The following is a 22282-nucleotide window of genomic DNA, read 5'->3' as shown; positions in this document are numbered from 1 at the left end:
GAAAAGCTAGAACAACCCTTCTTGAGCCCAGTTATACCCAGCCTATTCTTCACTTTTTTCTCCCTTAGCCATTTGAAAGAAAGAAAAAATATCTTGGTTGTAGGAAAGAAAAACACCCTCCTTAAGAAAGTATTTAAAATAAAAATTGAAAAATACACATTTTTTAATCTTTTTTTATGCTACTTTCTTATTGTTATATTCAAGGCCATTGGACTGTTTATAAAAATGAGACAGTATTGTCTTCCTAATGATTATTACCTTTAAGAACTTCATCTGTTGGGAGGATTTATGCCTAGTGTCATTAATAAGCTCATGTTTAAGAGTATTTATTTAAAATGAAATAAAAATATTGTGTTTTTCACAAATATTAGGTAGGTATTTATTAGTTTTCAATATGAGCTTGCAAATGAAGTGAAGGCAGGGATCATGCCATGAACAGTAAAGTATATTTGGAAAATCTGCACAAAGTTAATGGATACTCTTTTTTAAATATATTATTGGAATTACTTGTGGGAACACACTTGCCTTTGATAAGGAATGAGTAAAGTTTCTCTGAATGGTCTTAGATTTTCTTTGCTTATTTGATGCTCTATTGCACACTCCTCACTCCATGAAATCACAAAATGAAAATGATTGGTGAATTTGCATTCCCTGCATGTTGCATGTTATACAGACAGGTAAGACATCAGTAACACTTTCAGCAGGTAACATTAGTCTTTCTACCTGCAGATTACACAGTAGTACTTTTGCCATGTTTTGTATTTTGCACCCTAACAATTCTTACATGAAACAACTTTCCTTTCACTGTTCCCTTCTGTTGCTTTCCTTACTACCTAAATGGCTATTGAAATCTTAAAATAATTTGGAAAAGATGTATAACCCATCCACTCAGAAGCCAAGTAATGGCTGTAAATGACAAAGCATTATTTGCTGATTTATTTAAAAGTGTGGTGCTGCTGCTATGCAGCTATTCTTTTGAGAGATGACAACTTACAACATTTTGTGGTAATAAGGGTAAAGAGAAAGGGTTCTTTAAACATATTGTCTGATGACAAAGCCTTCGGGTATGTTTTTAAATGCTAACACAGAAGATCACCAGCATGACATAAAATTATTAGCTCTGGTCCAGCTAATTATAGCTGTTTGGAGAGACACAGGTAATTATTGCTTTGTATATTTGTCAGAAAGCTTTAACTTTGTGTTTGTTAGCCTTTTCCCAGACTTTGTCTGAACCAGTGTTTTACCATAGTTCAGTACTATTGGTCTACTACACTCATGCAAATAATCTGTTCTATTTGCATGCAGAATTCTTGATGAGAAGTAGTAGATGGCCTAAGAGACAAAGAGGAAATTGCCTCACTAGGATTAATGTATGAAAAGAGCAATTACAGAAGGAACATGTGTTATCTGCTGGATGGTAGATTAATAATTAAAAGGCAGATCTCAATCTGTCATTGAAGTGGAAATTTTTTCATGAAAAATTCTTCCGCTGAATGTGCAGCTGAGTGTGGTCTGAATGAAAGCACCACCAAAGTGCTGCTTCTATCCACACACTTCATCAAGCCAGACTGAACTCCTTAGGAGATTGGACTAAATCTAGATAAGGAACAGAAGGCTGATTTCTGATAAGAACAGGAACCATGGAGTTGCAATGCCTGGGCTGTCCTCCAGAAATGTTTTTTATAGTTGTAGGCAGATCGTTTAATCTTGGTTAAATCACATAAGTCAATGAGGTGGAGACATACCCTTTAGTAGAGAAAGGGAAAACTACAATCTATCTGAAAGCAAATGAATCATTCCCTTCAGTACTTGTGTTGGGTAATTGTGAATTAGATACTGAAGGTTTTTTGCTGTCTAATAACTCTGCTCAACATGCACATTAATAAATTAAATTACTTGGTAATTTAGATTATTACATTTATCAGTACATTAGATTAAGACAAAAGTCTTCTAGGCCTATATCCTCTAATTCATCTTACAGCAAGAAATCAATTCAGTTCTGAGTCCACTGATAGGAAGTTTCAATAAATTATTATGACATAGCTTCTAACACTTTAGTTGGTTACTGAAAAAAACTGACAATATATTCAACTTCTGATTCTCTGCACAGGATTAGGTCCTCTTTTCTGTTCTGCTTAGCATTTGGATTCCCTGCAGAGAAGCATTGTGACTAGCTTGCCCCCTGTACATTGCCCGCTCACTAATTAAAGACAAATATATTATGTCACTTTCCAAAAATTCGTGAGTGTATTCAGAACAAAAAAGGAGCAGTTCCTTTAGTCTTCATATAATTCTTTGTCTTCAGAGGTCCCTCCTAATGGAGAGCCTTATTTGTCTTTATTTGTTATAGAAGTCCTAAGAACTGATTGACTTCCATTGCTAATAATTTGTTTTAATTTATAGATTGATAGTATATACTAATATGTGCCAATTTTAGCAATTTGTAATCTAAGAAAATTTCTGGAATAAGCTTACATTTCTTCAAAAATTAATTTAATTGGCTATAACTCTGACAATTTTATCTTTCTTTAGACCCCTAAAAGTAAGCCAACTGCTGGAGGAGTGCTGTGACTGCCTGATGCTCCTTCTGTTACTCTCTGTTGTGGAACTGGGAGTAGTGATGCAGAAACTGTGTTGGACTGAGCAATTTGGCCTGAGATGAAGAAGGTGACCTGTGTCAGATTCATTGGCTAGGAATAATATAAAGGTAATCCAATATGAGCTGTAGAAATCTGTGAAGTATTAATAATATGTATATTATTATGTGCTTAATATGTTTCATAGAGTAAATATACTAATACACTACACTTTCTACAGACTCCAACCAAGAAAAGGATGGAGTTAGTACTGCAAAGCACCCAGAGCAGCATGCTTTTCCCAGAACATTTTAATCAGAAGATCCTTAGATGCAATATATTTGCCTATATATGTTAAATATACACACATTTATACACTTATATGTGACATATATTACTTGTATACATAGAGCTGAACGTACTCAAGAAAAAAAAATAAAAAGAGAAAGCAGGAGTATAGTCTAATGAAAACAGAGATGTTTTGCTCAGTCCTTTACCAGTTGAATGTTATCAATTTGACAGGAAAAAAGACAGTGCTATCACTTTCTGGCACTCCCTCGTTGACTGAAAGGCTGATGGGAACATTCTCAGGCAATTTAACAGTTTATTCTGAAGTTGATACAGAAATGCATATGGAACCCATAAGCAGTAACAATTCTTATGCAATGGAAAAAGAGGACAGTTTTTTTCCTCTGCTATATTTAGTTGCCATAACATGAAACTGAATCCATCAGTGAAGAAACGCAATATTTAACACTCACAAATATCACAGGTTTAGGGTTTTTTTATCCAATTAGGCTAATAGGATATGTTAATGTTTTCTGGGAAACAGGATGCTGTGAATTTAGTAACAATGTCTGAGATAGAGTGGAAAAGTTTCTTGTTCAAAACACAGATGTATCAATTCCTACAGATAAAAAGATGGAAAACTTAATGAAAGGCAAAACATTCTGCCTGTTAAACTAGAAGGTGGGTATTTGATATCCAGTTAATATTATATGAGAAGTCACCACTGAAGTCACCACGAGAGCTTGATTTATTTATTTATTTTTTTTTTTTCGCACTTTGTTTTCATAAATATTTTAGCAAGCAGATTTTTCACCCAGTAGAATGTATATAAAGATACCTTAGCTGAATGGGTGGCTATAATCTCAAAATGTTAAACTAGACAAAATTTGTGCATTTAGGATTACAGTGGAGACAAGATCTATGCTTTCCTACCAATATTGTTTTCAAACTATGTATTCAGATTTATATCAGATGAGTACTGCACGCTACTTGACATATAGTGTCGTTCAGTAAGAGAGCTTGTTATTCCACTTGTATTGTGAAATAATGCCATTTTTTCAAATAATTATAGAATGACAATAGAAGTGGAAGCTCTCAGCCAGAGACCCATGCTAATGCTGCAAAAAAATTATGAGATTGATTTGGAAAATGGATTTATTTTCATTCTCTTCACACTAATTTTTGTTTGCTTTTTGCTGTAAATAAATAGTCTATAAGGATCTCTATACAAATCAGTGATGCAGACTAATTTGGAATCTTGCTTGCAATATGAGTTGCCTTGCTTTGAAAAGGAAATTGAAAAATTAGACAAGTTTAGGGACAGGAAATAAGTACATTGATGAGCATAAAAATTCCAGGTTTTTATAAGAAGAGAGTTTTTAAAATTATTTGTATTATTTAATTTAAAAAGCTGAAAAGCATAAAGATGGCAAGCATAGCTTTTATACAAAGATAAGAACAGATAAAACTTTAAAACATAACAACTACTGTCATGGTTTGACACTGGCACAATGCCAGTGCCCCCATGAAAATGCAATCTCTCAATTGAATGCTGTGAAACACGATTGAGAACAGACCAAAGCATGCCCAAGCTTAATAACAAGGGAAGAAACTTTATTAAGCTACTACTACTATACTACTATAAAAGAAAAAAAGAAGAAAGAAAAAACACACACAAAATTCAAAATGAAAACCTTTCAAAACATTCCTCCTCCCACCACCCAACTCCAGCAAACCACAGTGAAACACAATCTGGACCCCAACCAGGTTTCCACCCTCCAGACAACCGATACTCAGTCCATCGAGGGAGAGGGGAGCCCCTCCTCTGCCACAGACCCCCCAGGAAACACAGCTCCACATCCTGTGTTTCCATGTCACTCATGGCACCGCCTGGAGAAAATCTGCCAGTGTAACACTCTCCTTTCCACGCACAGTGCTCTCACTACCAATGCATGGATGGACAGATTGCTTTTAGGATTTTTCTTTCAAGGATGAACAAGAGGAAAAAAACAACAGCTCATTTTTTTCATTTTTGGGACCACAGTGCCCCCCCTTTTCCCTTGGGGCCGAGGGTCCAAGAACAGAGATCTTCTCTTTCTCTGAAGACAGGGGGCACCACCACAAACTCCCTAACTTTCCTCCACTTCTGTCTTTTCCCAGCTGAAGCATGGTCTCTTGGCTCACCAGCATCCTCCTAAAATACAGTCTCGGAGGAGAAAAATCAGTTCAGTCTGTGGCTAACAAGAAAAAGTCCAGCCAAAAAGCCACTCCATCCTCTCCTCCCACCTAGAATTTCTCCTTCCAACATCTCAGGGTCCAAGCTGCCTCTCTTCCTCTCTTTCAAACCGAGGAGGAGAAAAATTTCACAAAGCTTTCATTTCTCAAGGACCGGAACCAAAGAGAGTGAGTTCTCCTGGGAATTCTGCTTTTAACCCCTCTGTATTCTCAGAGGTGTGTCCACCTTCAATTGGTCAAAATCCAAATTGACCTCTTCCTTCCGAAAAGATTCTTTTTCTGTGTCAAACCACAACAAATACTAAGGATTTGTTATCCAAGCTCAACATAAGAAGTTATCTTATGAATGAAGACATTTATAATTCTTATCTAATGACAGGATTTTTTGATTAATATTAAAATATATTCAAAAATGTGCCAATTTTATTTTGGACTAAAATTATTTCAAAGAATATACAGATTTTTACAGATTTTATTTTTATTTAATATTGTTGGCATATGTCCATTTCCTTCCTGCATTTGCAGGCCATTGCATGGCCATTGCATGGCTATCAAAATTTGGTTAGATTCTTCCAGATCTCAGCCGCCTTTAACCTTCAACAAGAGATCTACCATCCACCTCCTAAAAAAGCCAAATTTGTTTATGCTTTTGAGGCAGAGATTGCAGTGTAGGACTGATGACTGCAAGTTTGAGGGAGCAAGTGACCTGCAAGAACATCAACACAAGCAAAACGCCAGATAATGTTTTTTTTCTCTAGTATCTCTTTTTTATCTCATCCTCCTGCTTCATCTCCTGCAGCAGGAAGAGTTCAGTCCTGCTCTCTCTTACCATGGCAGCAACATTTTATTTTGATTACACTAATGGGAATATTGGAAATGAAAGAGCAACTGAGCAGGCTAGAGACATTTTCATTTTGCTGCAAGTGGCAGCAAGTGCCTTTTCTGGATACTGAAGTGTCTGGTAGGGTGAAATAACCAATGAAAGACATCTTAGATTTTGTTGATTGACATGATATTTATGTGAAATATTAAGACATATGAGTGTTTCCAGTTTGTTATTATTTTACAATTTCAACATTCACTGAAATTGAACTAAGGTTGATCTGATTCTTTGAACAGGCTAAAGTACATTATATGGCTTTAATTTTTTTCAACTCTGTATTATTCCTAAATTTAAAATTGAGTTTATAGATTAGGTGATATATGAAAATATCCTGCTAGAAATTACTTTTTTATCACAATGACAGGGTTGTTTATTCATGGGAATAAAAACTCCCATGAAAACTTCTTAATCATATAAAGACCTGATTTTCAGCTCTGAAGTTCTCTGCTTGAAAAATGTTGACTCATTTTAATATTAAAAAATGTTGTTATTGGAAAAAAAAAAGGATGAGTTTTCTCTCACATTAAGTTTTTGATTTTTTATTGTCCTTTAAGATTTAATCAGTCTCCTACATTAAGGCAAACTTTTAATTGATATTTGGGGATTCCTCTTTTCAAATAAGATATTAACACTTGTCATATAATTAATTTATTCATTTTGCTTTGTGAGCAGTGCTCACAGTTTGCTCTCTGTAATGAGCTGAAGGTGTGCCCATGAGAAAATTATATCCTGTTTTCTGAAGTGTTTGTGAAACGTGAGCTGCACCATGCTGAGGACATTTTCTTGTTTCTCTTGCAGCTCTTTGGCAGAATTCTACAAGGAATTTCAAAGGTCATATCTTCACGCTGCTGCATGTGAAAGGAACAATCTCCTTTTTTTTTGTAATTTCATTCCCAGGTGTAACTGAATATGGAGCTTCTGTCAAAAGGAAGGAGTTTGGGGAAGAGTCCTGCTGACATCAGAATTAATTATTTTCATAAGAGAAGGTACTAACAACTTAGCAAACCAACATTCTACAGATTTAGTAAGGTCAAAAGCACAGGCCTTGTATGTGTTTTGAACCTGTTCATTTTCATACTCTAAAATGTTCTAAGTCTTCATTATTTGAAAATTAGGTAGCAGAAAAAACTTCTGTGTTTTACAGGTGGATTCTAAACATCAGCAGAGAAACTGGTGGTAGCGATTTGTCCCTTATAAGTGAATAAACATTTAGAAGAATCAGAAATATTTGTAAATAGAATAATATTTATTTTTAAATTTAAAACCTTCCAACTACATTGAGGAATATCACTGTAATTGCATTCCAAACAATAAGATTTCATGCATTTAAATGCAGTTCTGGAGATCATAGGCTAGTACCATGATTTCACACCATAGTTATGGTGATACACAAGTAATCTTTCCATTTAATATGTACTTATTGAATATATGCATCCTCCCTGTCTTGGTGAGCTAATTTTCTGGTAATTTTATGTCAGTGTCTCACTTTTTTTCTTCTCTGTTTTAAAAGACTATAGACTATAGACCAGATGTTTCCTGAAATACTGTGCTGACTTTGGCTGTTATGGAGTTAATATTTGTCACAACAGATGGTGTGGGACTGTGTTTTGGATTTTTGAAGGAAATAGTCCTGATAACCCAGAGATGTTTTAGTTACTGCTGAACAGATCTTACACAGAGCCAAGGCTCACTCTGCTTCTCATTCCCTTGTCTGACCAGGACGCTGGGGGTGCACAAAGGGGACACAGCCAGGACACCTGACCCCAGCTGACCAGAGAGATATTCTGCATCATATGTCATTGTGTTCAGTATATAAAGCTGGGTGAAGAAGGAAGGGAAGGGCGTTCGGAATTGTGATATTTGTCTTTTCAAGACACTGTTGTGCAGGATGGAAGCCTACTTTCCCATGAATAGCTGAACACACCTGTCTTCCCAGGGGAAGTGGTGAATGAATTCCTTGCTTAGCTTTGTTTGTGCACATGGCTTTTTCTTTCCCTATTAAAGTTTATCTTAACCCATGAGCTCTCTAGTTTTTACATTACTGATTCTCTGCCCCATCACACTGGATAGTTCTGGTAGGGAAATGAGCAAGCATTTGTGTGCAGCTTAGTTGTCAGCTGGCATGACAACCATGAAAAATTTGAAGCAAAGGTTGATGGTTTAATGATCTAATCCAATCACCTTAAGCATGCTTTTCTCTGTCTTCATAAAATATATAACTAGGTGCCCTAAATCCAGTGGAATTAAGACAGGAATTTACAGAATGCATAAGGAAACTGTTCTAAAATTTGCTTGTCTGGTACTCTGCAACATGTTGATCAAACTAATTTTTTGCTGTGTTTCTTTATGTAAAACCAAATGAAAATTTTCAGCTAAAAGCTTGCTACACAAATGCACACACACACATGCATATGTGTGATAGACGTTGCACAAGTGCTCATTGAAACCTCTGTCGAGAACTTTCAGAACACTTATAACATCCTTGATTATTTTACTTTTGTGGTAAGAGAGCATATGCTTCTATAACCACTTTCACTGTTTTCTGCCTGGTGAAAAACCTCTAGAAACTAATGGGGGCATCTGGATATTTACAAGAAGAGTATCTATAACATGGCAGAAGTCCAACACTATTTTACAATGAAAGGTCAAGTTGAGTCATCATGAATCTGTTGTATAAGAGCTCTCACCTTGTTCAGGAAAGCACTTAGATACTTCCATGAGTTGTAATTTTATGACATATTTGTTGAAATCCATTTGCTTAGAAAACAAGAAGTACCAAATAAACTGCTGTTAAAATCTGTATATTTCAAGGGTTTATTCTGACAGGAATAAAAATAATATGTCAAAATATTCCAACATTAGTAGTATTATTATCACTACATGACTGAAAAAATGGCTGGTTTTTATTCCAAGTGTGTGTGTGGTTTTTTTCTGGTTTTTTTTGGGTTTTTTTTTGTAAGGAACAAAGAGATTATGCAGGAGGGATTTTTATTTTTACTAATTCATAGTGTAATTGATATAAAATTTAAAAAGCTTTATTTGATTCTTAATTCAATACACAATTTGAATAATACAACCCCCACTCAAGTACCAAACAGCTACTGAAGAAACTTAAAATGAGCACCTGAAAAAGAAACTTATCATTTGTCTAGGTTATTTCTGTGTAGTTTGGTCATGATCAGCATCATAAACATTGAAACTACTTCCCATAACTACAGGATGGCAAATTCCCTTACAGCCTACATCTTTTCCTCTTTGCAACTTTTGCTCCCCACATCCTTACTTGGAGTCTGCAACAGCATGTACAAAGAGTATTGATTACAGGCTTTTACAGTTCTGAGCAACCACTAGAAGGAACTACACATTGTGCAGAGTGAGATGAAATTCACTCTAAATACATAAGCCCAGCCAGCCCGAAAGGTAAATTGGCTTTCTGAGGAAATTATGCCTAAGGGTTTTAGCCATTCTGCTTGCTCTCACCCCATGAAAATGGGACTAATGCAAGTCCTTATGCAGCTGGGGGGGTAAACAGTATCAGGGAACTGATCCAGCTGAAAGTACTTTTCTGGTTAACTCTTTTACTGGACTGATTTCTCTGATCTGATAATCTGTTTGCACTGCTGCATCATTCTTGGGCCAATTGGCAATGAGATAGCAGAAGCAAGTGGCCAGGGTATTTTGGGATCAGGTGGCAATTAAAGGAACTAGATTAAAACCTGGAAATACTGACTGACTCACTATGATCTTGTTTATCAGCAAAATTTTAGCATTCATTATCTTTTGTTTATGCAGGGTAGTTACCTCACTGCTTATTTCCAGATACCTGGTAAACTTTAAAAGGCATGAAAGACTTCATGCTTTGGGGTTTTTTTTGATTATTAACTTGCCATTTGATTTTTCCTGAAGTAGCAGGGAGTTGAGATGTGGGAATTGGATAAAGGTAAATTTTATTAGGGTAAGATGAAGGGGGAGTCTGCATCAGAAAAAACTTTGATAACCAAAGGACGCTTCTACGTGGAACTAACTAGTCTTAAAGCTGTCTGTGCTTTAATCACAGTCAATGTGATTTATCAGCTCCTTGGCTCTGCCTCTGAGTCTTTCTGTGACTCTTTTTCCTCACTTTTCTCCCTTTTCTCTCCTACTCTTGGGTTAGGGGCTTAAAAATTCTTCTTGTGGTGCTTGTTGGGCCCTTAAAGACATGAAGTAAGATGTTTGTTTCTGTAAAATTCATGTGTGCTTCCATGGGTGTCCAGATGTGCTACAGATAAGTTAGTGAGATAAGAGAAGATTTATCTAAGACTAAAGAAAAATGGGAAAGGGCTCCTTCTTTCTGGGACCAGTAAACTGTTAGAGCAGTCCCATTATCTGGGAAGATATTAATTTTGGTGGAATTTCCTTTTGCATGAATAAGATTAAAATGCTTCATTTTTTTTTTTGTTGATGCTAATATTAACATCTGACTGACCTACATATCTGAGGATGGTTGCTCCAGCTTCCATATCATCACCACAAGTGTATTTTCTGAATGCATTGCTGTGCTTGAAGCAGATATATTATTCTGCTGACATCAATAGATTAGACAAATGTAGAAAGTGTGGTTTGTCAAAGAAAATCAACCCTCCTTATCACCACCAGCTCTTACTATATTTTCCTTGAGAAATTTCAGTATTTGCTATTTTCTAACTCTGACAAATTCCAAACACTGAGATTTTTCTATCTGTCAAGTATTTTCTTAGTTCTATTAGTTATCAGGTGTTTATGATAAATACTCTTTTTATTCTCTCTCCCCTATATGGAGAAGAAAGTGAAGTGACTTCACAAAGGATGCCTTTGGATGTCTGGATTCTCTTTATACCACCAAAACCATTTATCTGAGATGAAAAGGAATAGTAATTTCTTTCTAATTCATATGAATTATTTAGATATCCATCTTCAGATGGAATGAAGTGGTTCATGGTGTCTCTGAAGTACAATGTTTCTGAGAGCTGGTCATGGTTCAACCCCAGCTGGCAGCTCAGCCCCACACAGCCACTTATTCACTCTTCCCTCATGGGATGGGAGACAGAACTGGAAGTGCAAAAGAGAAGACTTCTGGGTTGAAATGAAGACAGTTTAACAGGTAAAGCAAAAGCCATGTAGGCAAGCAAAGAAGTAAGTCACCACTTTCCATGGGCAAGCAGGTGTGTTCAACCATTCCCAGGAAAGCAGATCTCCACTATACTTAACGGTCACTTGGGAAGACAAATATGATCACTCTGAACAACCCCTTCCTCCTCCTTTCCCCAGGATGATACTACATGGTATGGAATGTTGCTTTGGTTGATTGCAGTCTTCTGTCCCAGCTGTGACCCCTGTCAGGTCCTTGTGCACCTCCAGCCTCTGTGCTGGTGGGACAATATGAGAAGCAAAAGGGCCTTGTCTACATGTGAGAGCTGCTCAGTAACCACAGAAACATCCCTGTGCTATCAGACTACTCCCAACACAAATCTAAAACACAGGCCCAACCAGCCTCAGTGAAGAAAATTACCTCTACCCAAGTGCAATCTGGAAATGAATTCTTGTGTCACCAGGTAGAATATAAGAGAGATAAAATAATTTTTCTTGAATCTTGCATTTTAATTAATGGCTACATGTAAGTAGTCAGGATGAGATTAATAAAAAGGCTTTTACAGGGAAACAAATAAAAGGCATCAATCATTTTTAAGCAAGCTAAATCAATTTTATCTTGTAACGAACGCCAATAACTTTTTTTTAATTGATGCTGATACTAATGGACAAAATGTTAATTTTGTCCCCCTTTTAAAATACTTTTTCTCAGACTTTTTATCTCATTTAGAATAGATAGACTTTTCTTTGAGTCAATGCATTAAGAAGTTAGTTGCCTAAAGGGGGTTTACACTGTGTTCCTCTGAGCTCAAATGTTTTCCTGGACATCTAATCTATTTTGAATTTAGGAGTTCCTGTCCTTACATTTCACACTCCAAAATCAATAATTTTATTTTTAATGTTTGATCCATGTCTATGAAGAGACCCTTGCTGTTCTAAGATAAACAGAGGATAGCTGTATCAGAGGAACTCAACTAAATTTGTACAGAACAATCAATAGTCAGAAATATGCCCATAGACAGTCTTATGAATAATTTCTCCTCCAATACCAGCTGCAAGAAATATGTTCTTCTTCATGATTAACCAGAGAACTTTATGAGCATTTTATCTACATAAAACTCATACAAGTAAATTATTTGATGGATATCATTTTTAGATGAGCATGTGGATAATAATGTAAATTATAATAAAAAGTTCTTTGTGAAATAAAATAGATTGTGTATTGTGGGAAATGGATTAAAACATGTCATTTTATATGACCATATTCAAAATTTCTTAACTTTGTATAGAAGCATGCATTTCCCTCATGGAGAAATACTTTATTGATTGTAATTCTGACACTAATAATTCTCAGTGTGAGAAAAATAAAATAGAATCAACTTGCTAAAAAGTGATAATTTGATTACAATATCGAATGTAAAATATTATTTCTCTCATGTGTACTTAGCATCCTCACAGCTAAAAAATACATCAAGATATATTTATTGCCCAACTAGCTAATTAAGAGTTTTCCAGGGCAAAAACTTATGGAAATTTATCCAGAGGCTGTTTATACTGATTGTCTTGGTTTTAGGATCCAGTTCCACATTAAAAATAAATAAACAAACAAATAAGTCAGAATTTATTAATGTTCTTTCTTTTTCAGCTTTAATTCAGTGTTCAAATGATTTCAAAAATCTGATTTTCATTTCCTGTATTATATGAGTTAATAGACACAAGTATTTCACCTGAGTTGGAAATTGGGGACCTTATAGGGAGATAGAAGTTAGAAACCATTGCAGTGCTGTGCAACATCAATATTTCGATTGTATCCATGGAAATTAGAACTTCTTTGCAAGTCTCAGCTCTCAAAAGGAGTCTTAAAACTAAAACTTTATCTAATCCCAAGAATGGAAATATTGTTTTAGCTTCAAATATTTAAAAATTACCTAAATTTGTCATATTGTGGTGCTCTTGATAGCTTTTTCAGTGAGATTTTATTTGAGAAAATTCTATGGTGGATTGGTGTTAAGACTCAAAATAAGAAGCTGTTTTGTTAAAGGTTAATGACATTATAAACTGTTAATCCTTGAAAAGTCATCAAAAGATAAATATTCTTTTTAACAACAGCTACATGGATTTGGTTATTATCTGTTGGAGATCCTTCTGAACTGATAAGGAAAGACACTAGCAATTACTTTTTAGTACCTGATATGTATTTTGTAACCAGGAAAAACAAATGAGCACTGTTTTTCTTGAGAAATCTATGGCTATGATTCAGCTTGGGATGACATTATTCTGTTCTGATGAAGAAAAAAATGGTGCATGTTTGATCACTCATTCTCGAGAAAAATACAAAAAGGTCCGGATTTTTTTTTTTTTTTTTATGTTTGGAAACTGGAGTGGATGTTTTCCATTACCAGTAAAGACAACTTGCAATTAGAAAAATAAGCTGTCTTTTTCTTTATGTCAATGTTAGAAAACATCGAAGCAAGGAAAAATGGCACTCTTTGATGCAATAATATTTCTGGGAGGGGTAACTAACACATATTCAAAAGGAAAAGTGAATACTGAAGATGCTTGGTTATTTGGCAGACTTTCTCATTTCTACATTTTATGCTATTCATCACCAGCCCCCTCAATTCTGTTTTGTCTGTCACTGTTTAAAGCAAACACGCAAATAAACAAGCAAACATGAAAGACTCTGAAAGACTCACTTTGCCCGCTCTTTGGTGGAAATCATCATGATACACCAAGCAGGCACAGGTCTGTTAGGAGATGGAGAGCAGTTATAGCCTTGTTACAACATTAAGTACCAGAAGTCAAACATTTTTTTTTACTCTATATGGGTAGATAAGTAGAAAATCACAATTTACAGGTGATAACATGGAGAGAATAAGTATAACTTCTCTGTTTCACATCATAGGCAATGTCCTGTCCCCCCCCCCCCCCTACAATGTAACAGATGTATTTCTTGACTATGAACAACCTTCAGTAATACTTTTAATTTCTTTTATGGTAATATTTAATATTATGACCAGCTTTTTAGCAGAGTTCAAATCCCTTTTAGTACTTTTTTTCCATTATCCTTATTTTATTATAGTTTCTTTTACTTAAGAAACTATTATTATAGTTTGTTTTCCTTAAGTTTCAAAACGTTTTTATACAAGTTGACTATATATTCTTTAGTGTAGCATTCATAATATTTCTTCGAATCTTATGAGCACTTATGTTTTTTGTTATAGGAAAAAGCCATAGTAATGCAGTAAAAGTAAATAAATTGCGACGTGAAAACTGAGGAGTCACTGTCACAGGAGAGAGTAGTTTGCAATGAATAATTCATTCAGTGATTTTTTTTTTGAGATATTTCTGAAAAAAGATAAATTGCAGTTTCTCAAATTAATTATTTGAAGCTCTTTGCTGAAAAATCCCTATGAAGGAATATAACTTATTCATAATCTCATTGTTGTAAATATTTAGTAGTCAAAAATTTGAATTTCAAGATTTTTTTGCTATCCTATTGCACTGCCTGCTGAAATCAAGAGAAACCATTTCACTGGCATTTGTAGGCATTGGAGTGTGGGGTGGTTGTATGTTGTATCCCTTTTTTAAGATAAAGTGAGATTTCAGGGTCAAGTTTCTGCTATATGTGCCTTATATGTCAGCCTCTACATATATTTATACAAATTTCTGGCATCTTCGTTTTACCAGGGGAAATATTGCTGTCAATGCTGTTAATTCCTCTTAATTCCATGCCCTAGGCTGCTCTTGAAGTTTGAAGATGTAATGAGCTATGTTCACTTTAAATTAACATTCATAAATATAAATTTTGTGTTTTATCTGTGTGGGGTTTTTACTCACCCAGACATACTTATAAAGATCAGCATTTCACTTGTGTTATGAAGATACTACTGAGAAAATTATTGGAATCTGTTTGCCATCATTGTGTGAAGCCTCTGCTGCTATTGCACTTCATTACCACCTAGGGATGTTGCTGTATTTAATGGGATAAATTGACAAAAATGTTAATAAACCTCTGCAGAGAAATTCATCCATCAGCTGAATTTGCCTTTCTAAAATGCCCTTTGTGGAATTACCTGGAGACATGCAACACAATTAATATAAAACAGAGACACCAATAAAAATTTAAAAGGCTTAATTCTACAGAACGTTTTTTTTAAATGAAGTCTTAAACATGTTGTCTGTTTCAAAGTTCATAAAGATATTGGACCACAGTGCCAAAGTTGAAAAAGGCACAGCCTTCTGCACACGTTTATGAGTATTTATAAACTGCATTTTTATGAATTAATGCAACACAAAATTGAAATCCCTAAACTTTAAATTAAAATCCCTTTGAATTAAGTGGTCAAAAGCTTTAATTGGAAGAAATGTATCTTAATTGCAATTTAAACAGAGTTGCAGAACGGTTTGAGGCACAATAAGTGTCTTTTCATTTGAATGGCTCACCAACAAGAGTTAGCTTGGAAACCAAGAGCAGAAAATTGCAGCATACCAGTTAAGGCAGGGAAAATAGACACCCCCTGAGCAGTATGAGCTAATATCTGTGTAGCTGCCCTCAGGAGCCCAGATCTCAAGTGCTCCATTTCAGAGGTGGTAACAAGGCACCTTGATTACATGACTGCTCTGAACTTCTAAATAAATCTCAGAACTGCTCCAGCTTCAAGGTTACATAGTTACCTGGAGGACAAAGAAAACTTCCACTGATATGAGAGGCAAAAATATCTGACCATTTCTTTGCCATGTCTTTAGTGAGCTTTTTTGAGCCTAAAACACCTAAGAAGAAGTCAGTTTATTATCTAGCATCTTGTAGAAAAGGATTGTTAGGATGGTGCTATAAGTAAATTTTCAGTTTCACCACCAGTGCTGTGAAAAATAGCATTTCCTTCTGAGGTCCCAGAGCAGTACACAAAGAGAAGTGCTGAACCCAGCTTTTATATGAAGACAGACTGAGATTGCTTCCCCCCAAACTGCTGCAGTTTGGTTTCATCTGAAAATACAATCTTATGTATTGGAAAATTTTTTGTGTATATATAGGGCATTTGATTATATAAAATTCCCCCAGTGATGATTGAAATGAATAAAGGACTTTTATAAAGGGAAAAATAGGGCTATTCTAAATGGCATTAAAAGCTGAACAATGGCTAAAGGATAGAGTTATTTTCACATTTATAAGCAAATGAGAAAATTAAGATTTAAAAACAAAGCACTATATTAGACATGAAACATACATGCAGAATTGGATCTAATAAATGATGTCAATCCAAGGAGTGTAATATTCACAGCCACTGAACTGTCAGGGACTGATGTGATCCACCTGCTCCCCTGTCAATGCATGGGAACACAAACAGAAACACCTTAAATGTGCTGTAATTAAACATGAAAGTGTTCCTTATTCCCCAGTCATTCTGTCAAAACTGTTCAAAGACATAACTAGTGGCAAGGCATGCTTTTACATTACCTGGGCAAGAGAGAGGAAGAAGCTCATGATGATTTTATTTTACCCCATTGTTTTCTTTCTAAGGAAATGAGGAATTTAAATTCCAGTCCTTCCCTTTTCTGAAAAGATTTCTGCTGTGTTTCTGTGACAGGGAAATGAAGGCCAGGAGCTGATCTAAGCTCTGCCAGCTGGATGAAGGTACTGTCACCACATGGAGAAGATTTTTGGGCAGGCAGTAACAGCCCATTTTGTGGCACAGTCACAGCCCATTGTAACCCCCTCCTCATCTTCCAAGTGCACTGAACAGTTAGCAGACAGAACATATTTCAAATTCTGTATTTTTAAATGGATTTTTAAAAGGGGTATTAACAAAATTTATAAAAATATTTAGATGGGAGAAAACTGACACAACCCAACATATTTCTGCATTACTCATTTTCTCCCTTTGCTCTTAAATCTTACAGGAGAAAACTTTTAGACTGAAGTCTTATGTAAGTGTCCCCCAGGCTCAGACTAGTGAGTTATTTCTATTTCTAATCTGACAGAACAACAAATACCTCTGCAGCATTCTGTAATGCTCCTGTGCTTTTTGTAGCATCTCTGTCATTGTCAGTCTCAAGGAAGAACATAAGGTCCTTTTCTCTTTGTCTGTTCCTTTCATTCTTTCTTGTCTGTTACATCTCCCATACCTTACCCATTTTTTGCTTCTGATAGGGTTTTTTTCCCTCTTTTGCAGGAACATCTGGAATGTGTTTGCTCTCTGCATCCCACCTTGCACTAGATGGGAAAAAAAAATTCTGATGTTCAAATTCAGGTCAGTGTAATTTCTATCAGGCATTTTCCTAACAAGAAATATATTTTTTTTTCCATAGATATAAATATTTTACCTGATATTTGAAGTAGGAAACTTCATGTGACCATAAGGCTGAGACTTCCAGAGGCAGCTGTTCAGTCAGTTTTAGTAGGCTGTGAAATCATTGCAGCACTACCAGCATATAGAGTCAGTCTGGAGGGGAAAAAACCTGCCTCTGTGCTCTCTTTCTTGCCTAACCCCTGTTTAGTATATTCCCTTCAGTATTTGGATATATGAAGCTTTTTAAAATTTAAATTAATCCAATCTTCTTTAGAAATATTATAAACATGCAGTTTATCATTGGTCTCTCTGTGGGTGGAAGTTTGTTCTTAGCACTGTTTAAAAGGAAATGCTGCAGCATATGCTGTAAATTTACCAAATTATGAGAATATGGAACAAATCGAGAATATGGTATGTAATGGCATATAATGGTATATAATGTTAGCTACTTCAAATGGTTTTGAAATTTGTACTAGTTAAGTATTGAAACATATGATCTTCAGAGACCTGTGGGATCCAGACTGTGTTTAATGATCACTTGATATAACAAATATTAAATATTGGTATTTATTTCCAATTATACAAGGAAAAGGATAACTTATGTAAAATATGAAAAAATAAAATGCTCACACTGTAAAACAGTATGAAGGTAAAAAATGTCTTTTTTTTTCCTTTTTAAAAATAATCTCTTTCAAAAAACTATGGGTTTGTTTGTTTGTTTGTTTTCAGAAAATATATTTATTTTCTCATGGTAGATATTTACTTTCAATATATCTCAGTATTTCAATGCATTTTTTCAGATAGCTGGAATATTGAGTCCCTAAATCTTTGGGCAAATGAATAGCTTTCTTAGTGTGAGGAGTTTCACCAAAATTCCCATCTATTATTTTTAGTCAACAAGTTTATTAATGCAGACAAAAACTAATCTAATACATAAATTGACACTTACAGGCTTGAACACCACATTTTAAAAATTATTAATAACAAAGAGTATAAATTAAATACATCTTTATAAAATAATAACCTATGAAATCTAAACAGGTGTTACCATAAATTTGAAATTAAATTAAAGCTATTGTTTATTGTTTTAAAATTGGGAAATAATCAAAATGTATGCCATCTTACTAAATATTTTTTTTTCTTTGTGGGTAGTTTACATTCTGAATCTGTTGGACTGTGTTACAAGAAGAATAGATTATAGGTAGAGTGTAAATATTTTTTACTTTCTACTGCTCTTAGCAATATTTTTTGGACTCCTTATACCTAATTCACAATAGATTTCTGACTGCTTTTCCAAAGATTTTCTTTCACACACACCTCTTTACCTCAGTAGAAAAGAATGAAAATAAACCAAATCATCCACCATACCATTATGGTAAGGGAGAATAAATAGACATAAAGTTTTATCCTGCTTCCCCTTTCCATCCAGATCACCTATATGGTTTTACAATTATGCAGGGGCCATCTTAGCTACTTCCTTGAATCTCTGTGCACTCTTTGAGGGTTCTTTTATAGTTGCTATATCAAAGATGTGGAAAATTTTTCTATAACTCAGTTTACATTTTCTGCAAAGCCTGCACAAAAAATGGCTTAATGTCTAGAAGAAGGCAAGCATTTATCATGTAAAGTTATTAACATCTTTCTTTGCAAAGGAAGACTTGTTTTTTATCCTTTATGAAACAGTTTTTGCTGAGGCTGATAAAAATATTAAGAGTAAATTGTGCTCCCTCTGTGCTCAACACCTGATTTCATCTGCTGCCCTGCGAGAGATGGCATCTTTTAGGTTGTCTTGCAAGAACTGCAAAGCTCAGCCAAAACAGAGCTCAATTGCTTTGACAATGAACATCTGGCAAGGTGCTTATTGGTTCTAGTGCTCCTTTAAATAAAATCAAGATATCACAAACCACAGTAAAATTTATTTTTGAGTTTTCAATGACAGGAGCATCTTTAATAATATACTCCCTGTGTCATGCCATAGTGTTATAAGTTGTTAGACATTACCTGGATAATTTAAAATATAATCTGGCATAACTGTCCATAACATTGCCAGGACACCTCAGTGCTAATAGGGAGTATAGTTCTGCCATAAGGATCAAAATACATACTCCTTCTAAATGACTGGGTTTGCATAAACAAAATTTTTCTTTTTTTTTTTTTTATTTTCTCTGAGAACAGCCATGTTGGAGATTAATTCATGACACTCTCATTTTCATTTAATCTTCTGGTGTTTTTTTATAAATTTCACCTATCTTTCTCCTGCTATAAAAAGTGTTTTTGAGCTACCATGACAAAATCTCAAAGGAAAATAAAATTTTAACAGAGGCTTAGAGTGCTCAGAACCAGAGGTTTGGTTCTGCTTCAACATTAATTCAGTTAGGAATGATGCACAGTTAAATCAGGAAAAGACTCCACATATCTCAGTGTCTCATGCATTATGGCTCCACATACATTGTGCTCCTCTTGAGTGTGTGTGTACTTCCTGAACAATGTGGAAATAATTTCAATTAATTTCAGTTAATTCAACAGGAATTTCAATTAATTCAACAGGAACTTACACTTTCCTGAAAGGAGTGAAAGTGTGATACAGTGCATAGAAGTTGAACTGTTAAACATTATTTGACAAAACAATAATTTTTTTCATTGCATGAAAAAATTACTAGAGGAATATTTGTACTTTTTTTGATGACAGGTCTAAATTGATTTTAGGTTTTGGATCTTGTCAAAAACTGCTCCTGAATTTGTTTTTCTTCAGGGAAAAATAACTAAACCTATTACAAAAACAGTCCCTTATGTTTCAGGAAGCTCATTTAATAAAGGTTTCAGTGAGATAAGAGGAAGGCAAATAGGAAAATTACTTTTCTTTGGATGTGGGTTAATCCTGAGAAATTGAGTTAGAGGAAGAGAATGTAAACTATGATGGAATTAGTGTGAGACTAATGTGGTTCATGTCAAGTACCATGAAGAAAATTAGAGGTGTTATGCAAAAGCAACAAATACTGCCTTCTCTAATGATCAAGGATAATAATGATATGAAACTATGACTTGATCTTGTTGTATTATGGGCTTGTCCTTTTGCAGATGTTGAAATCCTGTTTCAGTTATTTTACCATCACAGTGGTATTTGCCCTAAGAGACATATTGCACTTGTCTTGTGCTGGAATATCAGTTTTTAAGATCAGCTCTCGGCTCTATTAATGTAATGTACATCAACCATAAAACCCTGAATTTCATGACAAGTTTTAGTTTTTTCAGCTATACTTCAGAGGAGACATTGGTCCCCTTTTCTGGAGGGGCTACTTCTATTTTTCTAGGTCCAACTATCCTCAACTGAAATCTTATTGTCTTGGCAGAATGATTAGGTATGCTAAAAAAAACCCCAGAATTTTAATTTTTATGAGAAATGTATTTTTAACAAAGCATTCAAAGCAGTGGGTCATTGTTGTTGCTATGGCATTTACACAGTTGTTGAATATATCCTTATGTCTATATTGTGGGACTGTTTTTTTCCTGTTAGCTGCGGTTTCTTTTCTTTGCATAAATGATGTGAAAGAACATTGTCTCAATGTTCCTATACTTGTCTAAAATCACATCAAGATCTATTATGCATCTTCTAGAAAGAAAGCCAGACAATGCTGTGTGTCAGCCACAGTCATTCTGTTAGTTTAGCTGAAGCATTGAAATATCATTTTGACCATTGTGGAAGGTATTTAATAAAAATTAAGATGACTTTTGTTTTTCTTCTTTTTTTCTTTATTTTTTCTGCTCCCTTGGGACTAAAGTCACATAAAGTTCAGATAGCTATGATTAAAAAAACGTTTTGTTACTTTGGTTTTTACTGTGAGTGATATGAAGATTCTTTCCTGGTGTTTTCACAAAGGCATCATGTGAGAACAAAGCTGTACCATTGCAAAGGATGATGTGGTAAAACCCAGTTATTAGCTGGCATTTTACTTATATGCATCAAAAGTTTTCTATGGTTTACTGGAGCTTGATTAATCTCAGTTTTCTGGCTTATATATCTCTTTTGAGCTATGTTTTTTTTACTGTTTAAGCCATGAAAAATCAAGGGACCTTTTTTTTCTTTTTATCTTCTTTTGAGTTGAAAATTCCCTGTTTTAAATTCTTTTTACAAGTCATGGCCATGTAACTAGTGCCGCTACAGTAGAGGACCCATAACACAGAGAGCAAAAATGGAAAACCAGACCAGAGTATTTAGGAGAAATCAGTGCATATTTTAGACCAGCTCAGTAATAGTGAAGGGATAAAATGCATGGGTCCTGCCTATATATTTCACTATGTGGATATACAATATTTCTTATTATCATGTTTTCTGAAATTTTCTTCCAAGAAGAAAATAGACAGTACAAATTTATTCTTGATAATCATATCAAGGGTAGAATTTCTACCAGTGGCTCATTTTAGGGTTACATTTCTTATTAATGTATATATCAGAAATCTTCCTATTTGTAGAAAAGTTCTCCCTAGTTTACTCCAAAAATGATTTGCAATTTATTACAGATTAAATGAGCAGATTTATATAAATCAAGATACTCAGAGGAAAAATATTGTTGCTTTCCTAATTTACTCCCCCTCCTCAATCACACTTTTTCAGGAAATAGTCTCTATTAAGCACAATTGCTCTAGAAAATATCTTCCAGCCTGTCAGTCTCCCAAGCAGATGGCAATGGTTTGGTTTATTGTGCAAGAATATCTTATAAATCACTTGTGTACATGGTGACAACAAAGGATTTTGAAGGCTTCAGTTGGCAAACACAATGTCATCATTACTACATGTTTGCTAATGTTGTCAGGAATAAGTGTTATGGATGTATTAAGGAATTTCAACAAAATTAGTGGGAAGTTTTTCTTAAACTTCAGTGGTGTAAAGTAAACTTAAGTGATCA

At 34.7% G+C, this 22282-nt stretch overlaps 1 long non-coding RNA gene across 1 annotated transcript; it reads left to right on the top strand.

Moving 5' to 3' along the window:
- The first annotated feature begins 310 nt into the window (after positions 1-310).
- On the top strand, positions 311-12708 carry LOC146768352 (uncharacterized). Its single transcript, XR_014952839.1, has 2 exons — positions 311-6968; positions 7702-12708. It is a non-coding gene; the product is annotated as an uncharacterized LOC146768352 (long non-coding RNA).
- Positions 12709-22282: the final 9574 nt, after the last annotated feature.

This window comes from Lonchura striata, chromosome 2, assembly GCF_050655825.1.
Source record: "Lonchura striata isolate lonStrDom1 chromosome 2, ASM5065582v1, whole genome shotgun sequence".
Classification (NCBI taxonomy): domain Eukaryota; kingdom Metazoa; phylum Chordata; class Aves; order Passeriformes; family Estrildidae; genus Lonchura; species Lonchura striata.
Note: the sequence above shows the minus strand (reverse complement) of the source record. Positions and strands in the feature narration are given on the sequence as shown.